The sequence below is a fragment of the Palaemon carinicauda genome, chromosome 2 (assembly GCF_036898095.1).
Source record: "Palaemon carinicauda isolate YSFRI2023 chromosome 2, ASM3689809v2, whole genome shotgun sequence".
Lineage (NCBI taxonomy): Eukaryota > Metazoa > Arthropoda > Malacostraca > Decapoda > Palaemonidae > Palaemon > Palaemon carinicauda.
Window position 1 is genome coordinate 167,253,695 of NC_090726.1, and position 5,000 is coordinate 167,258,694.

Here is a 5,000-nt window from a genome sequence, read left to right on the forward strand (position 1 = left end):
AATACATTTCTACCTCATACTTGGGATTGAACGCTAGCCCCTTCTAATGAAAGGCCAGGTCGAAACCAACCATGCCACGAGAGACCATAAAAGAAATCGGAACCTGACGCTACCTAGCTGTCCGAGGATTTACCTGACATTTCATTCGCTAATTGGGGCATTCATTAAATCCGCTTATCACTTTTCTTTTTGGGAGATCTTATTTTTTTTTCTTTCTTTTTCTATAAGAAACATAACTTCAAACATGAAATAGAATTAACACTTTACCTTTGAGTAAAAATTTTCAAAAAATCCAACCCTACAATAAGTGATTTTAGTGCTTTGCTTTACCGTTCTTTATTGTTTTTTTTTTTCTGTTTAGTCCTCAACGTTAAGATGGTTGGTCTTAAATGAGAATGAATAAAAGATTGTTAATTATTTGGCATCATAACATCAATGGTCATTGCTTCTGATTTATAGGTTGTTGGTTGGCCAGGGCTCCAGCCACCCGTTGATATACTACCACTTGAGAGTTATGGTGCTCTTTGACTGGCCAGACCGTACTACATTGGATCCTTCTCTCTGGTCACGGTTCCGTTCCCCTTTGTCTACATATACACCGAATAGTCGGGCACATTTTCTAGATTTCCCTCTTTCTTCTTACACCTGAGAACACTGAGATTACCAAACAATTCTTCCTCACCCAAGGGATTAACTACTACACTGTAATTGTTCAGTGGCCTCTTCCCTTCTGGTAAGGGTAGAAAAACTCTAGTTTTCGTAACCAGCTCTTATAGGAGAAGGGAATTCCTCAATTAAACCACTTGGGTAGTGCCATAGCCTTTGTACCATGGTCTTTACTGTCTTGGACTAGAGTTCCCTTGCTATAGGGTATACTCGGGCACACTATGCTATCTAATGTCTCTTCCAGTTGTTTTGTTATTTTAATGTTGTTACTGTTCTTATAATTTTTTATTTTTCCTTGTTTCCTTTCCTCACTGGGCTATTTTTCATGCTGTGGCCCCTGGGATGATAGCATCCTGTTTTTCTAACTAGGGTTTAAGTTAATAATAATAATAATAATAATAATAATAATAATAATAATAATAATAATAATAATAATAATGATAATAATAATAATCATAATAATAATAAAAATAATAATAATAAAGCCGAAAGGGTAAACTAGGAGAAAAATAATTTTAATAATCAAAAGCCTGAGATTTGGCTATTAGCACCTTGGTCTAAGAACCTTCAATCCTGGTCATGACTTTGATATAGTCACGCTAACTACTAGATGCATATTTCACTGCAAAGGTTAAAAGAATTTTAATCCTTCACAGAGATCTTTCCTCTATATATGCCTTTTTATACTCTTGTATAGAAGGAAAGGATATTACCCATGACACTCTGCAGTTTAAAGGTCGGTCATGAACAACAGAGGTAAACATCACAGTTAAAGACAGGACACATATATGATTAGCACCAAAGCTAGTACTTGAAGGGACAAGAACATGGCGAGTTAACAGGTAGACGTATTGCTCCCTCAATCACTTGCTGCTCACGAGAGTATTAAAATAGTGGTGTTTCGCGTGCTATTTAATTGCTATCAGGCATACAAGGCTCTTTAAAAAAACAATATAATCAACATCAGTTCAACATTTTTTTAGTAAATGGATTTTAATTTCAGTAAGGCCAAATGTCATCACTTATGTGGTTATTAGTCTTTAATTACAGGTATTTATTATTGAGTTCCTAAGAATTTTATATCAGAGGTTTTGAACTGCATTTTTAATTCAGTATAGTTTTCTTGTAATTATTCCTCACATTCTGAAATAAAAAAAAGAAAATCACATTAAATACGTTATCATTTCACGAAGTCCCTAAATAGACAACATACACTCGTAGTCTAGTGTTTTCCTTACGACAACCTCATATAATACTGTTTTCATAAAATTCTCGCTTTTAGCATCGCCAAAAAAGGATACTACACGTGGAATTCACTGAGGGAGAGAGACTCGAATTTGATAAGGTGGGATCTCAATTAGGGACTGTGGTTTATATGTTATATACCATAGATTTCCCTCTTATTACGAAATTCTCCAAATCCCCTGCACTAGATTTTTGCATAAAAAGTAAGATAGTGATCAAAGTCTCTCCATTTATACCCAGTGTCAGCATTTTTAATAAACATATTGAGGGTGGGTAATTAAAGAATAGAATATGCAGTATAACGTGACTCAAATGTATGCGCTGTGGTCTTTTTTTTTAATTAGTGTCAGGGTTCCATGTTTGACTTCTTCAACGAGGAATAAAGTCAGTCACATATGACGTCTGCCAAACGACCAAAAACTCTCTTTTCTTCAACCACTAAGGATACACCACACTAGGTTGGAAGTAATTTGTAACACGTAAGTTAGTGATGGTGACTACGTGTTCAAATATCCTCTTTAGCTATTGTTCGTCACATTTTCCAAGGCGCCTTGGTGTGGCCATCTGGGCAGTACATATATCATGCTTTGCTAGTTTAATGTTATCGTAACAATGTTGGTGTCAAGGAGTCTTTTGAAAAATATTTCATTTCTTGAAATGTAACCTTTTCCTTTTCAAAGATATTTTGAATATATCTTATATCATCTCTTAATAGTTAAGACTCAAGTTTCATTACTAAAAATGTTGTATATTTTTCCAAGAGTTTCCAGATTATTATTATTATTATTATTATTATTATTATTATTATTATTATTATTATTATTATTATTATTATTATTGTGGTTGTTGCCTTTGTTAGCTAGGTTACAACCCTAGTTGGAAAAGCAGGAATTATAAGCCTAAGGTCTACAACCGGGTGTAAGGGTCGTATATGAATTATACCAGGATATAGATGGTCGCGGTAGAGGTCATTTCAAGTCGCTGACTTTTGATCACCTACTGTGCTACCAATGGACAACCCAAGGTCCAAACATATTGACACCTTGGGACAGCCCAAGTTATTCCCGTAAATGCCTTAACCTAACGCCCGAGGCCAAGGAATTACGGCAAAACGAAATAAAGGACGTTTAACTATATACTGAGACGAAACCTGGTTGAGCCAAAACTACATAGTCGGTATACAGTAAGCTGAACATATACAAGTTCTTCTGGTGATGACGACGGGTGTTATTATAAGCATAGTTTATGTAATACATTATTTCTATACTTTATAAAATAAGTGATCTATCAAAGTTGTGCATATGTGTGTGTGTGTATTTGTGTGTACTTCGGATTTGAAGAAAGCTAATTATATATATATATATATATATATATATGTATATATATATATATATATATATATGGATGGAAAATGAATAAATAAACAACTATTTATAATATGCTACATATAATGCCAGTATCTTATGCTGCAATATTTACCTAATCCATTAATACAAAAGCTGATAAAAGTACATGTTAATAATACATATATAGGAAGGAGTAAACAGAATCGGGACTGTAAATAAAGAAATGAGTAAACAGAATCGGGACTGTAAATAAAGAAATGAGTAAACAGTGTACTTAAGAAGCAAAGCTTTTCCCTCGACTCCCAAGATCTTAAGCAGACTTCCCAAGAAGGACTATCTCAGCGGGAGGCAACTTTACCATTTAACAACAAACACGGACATTTTTTATTTAGGTAGCCTATATCACTCTTTATCTATCCAGCTATGATCCAGCAGCATTTTTTTTAACACAATGTTGTATTGCATATTTTGGGTAACTTTAAAAGTCATTTGTTATTGTCAGGTTACTTGCATGATATTTCAGATATAATTATAACTGTCATCTAGTCCCCAAAGCTTAATTTTGTTCAATTTGTGTACTGTTTGACTATTTGCAACTTTATGTAATTTTGAATAACCCTTTTATTCACGGGATAAACACGTTCTTTTTTTTCAAGGCTATGCCCGTTATATTTCAAAATTACTTTTAAAATAACCCTCTGCTTACGAGCTACAGTTTTATCATCGTTTAATTTTGCACATGCTGTTAAGATAGCTTCACAAACAACGTGTAATTTTAGGTTTAAATGATCATCTGTTTTAACTAAATCGTTTCTTTTTATTTTATCTATTTACAAACTGGTAACAAGAGTCTAAGTTGGAATAACAGTTAAACTTCTATTGCTAATTATATAAACTCCATTGGTTATCTTATAGACTCATTTGGGTTCATACCTTCAAGGCAATCAAAATATTCCCATGTCTGAAACTATTTTATTTTGAAGATTTTTGAGTTAAAGAAACTCTAAATCCCAGATGGTTATTTGTGAACATATGATGAAAGGTGTCTCTTACAATTATTATCTATTGTACAACTGAAGAGAACGATCATCTAAGAAGAGGCCCTGAGGTTAAACTTTAGAACACGTTGACTCATAAATGTTCTTGCCTTATTTACTCTAATTACTGTTCAGCAATCTCAGTTGTAGTACAGTAGGTATAACACCGGAATACTGAAATAAACATTGTACTGACAAATAGAATATTGTGACTTTTGGCGAACCGTAAATATTTTATGTTTCTGACCTGCTGGTGCAGGGATGCTGGGGCTCAAATCCTTCAGATTAGGATCTTGATATCAGTTATTGGAAGTTACTCTGAAGTCTGACCATTTTAACTCCACGAAGTATCAATTCCCCACACTTACTATTTTCTCACAAGGGTGTTGTTGTGTTAATTTAGATCTACTACCTTTCTTCAAGGTTGTGGAAATTAAACATCATAAATTTCTTTCACATCACAAAAGCTGTATTCCCATAGCATAAAGAGCACAGCCATTTCATCAAAACATAATACTCAACTTATATTCTAATGAAGGGAAAATTGGCTTCCATTATAGTTTATCACATGTATCGCCATCTTCTTGCAAAGAAAGTCAGACTTGAGAGAGAGAGAGAGAGAGAGAGAGAGAGAGAGAGAGAGAGATTCTAATCCCATCCCCGAATAGAGGATCAGACATGATTAAATCTCATAATTCCATAATGG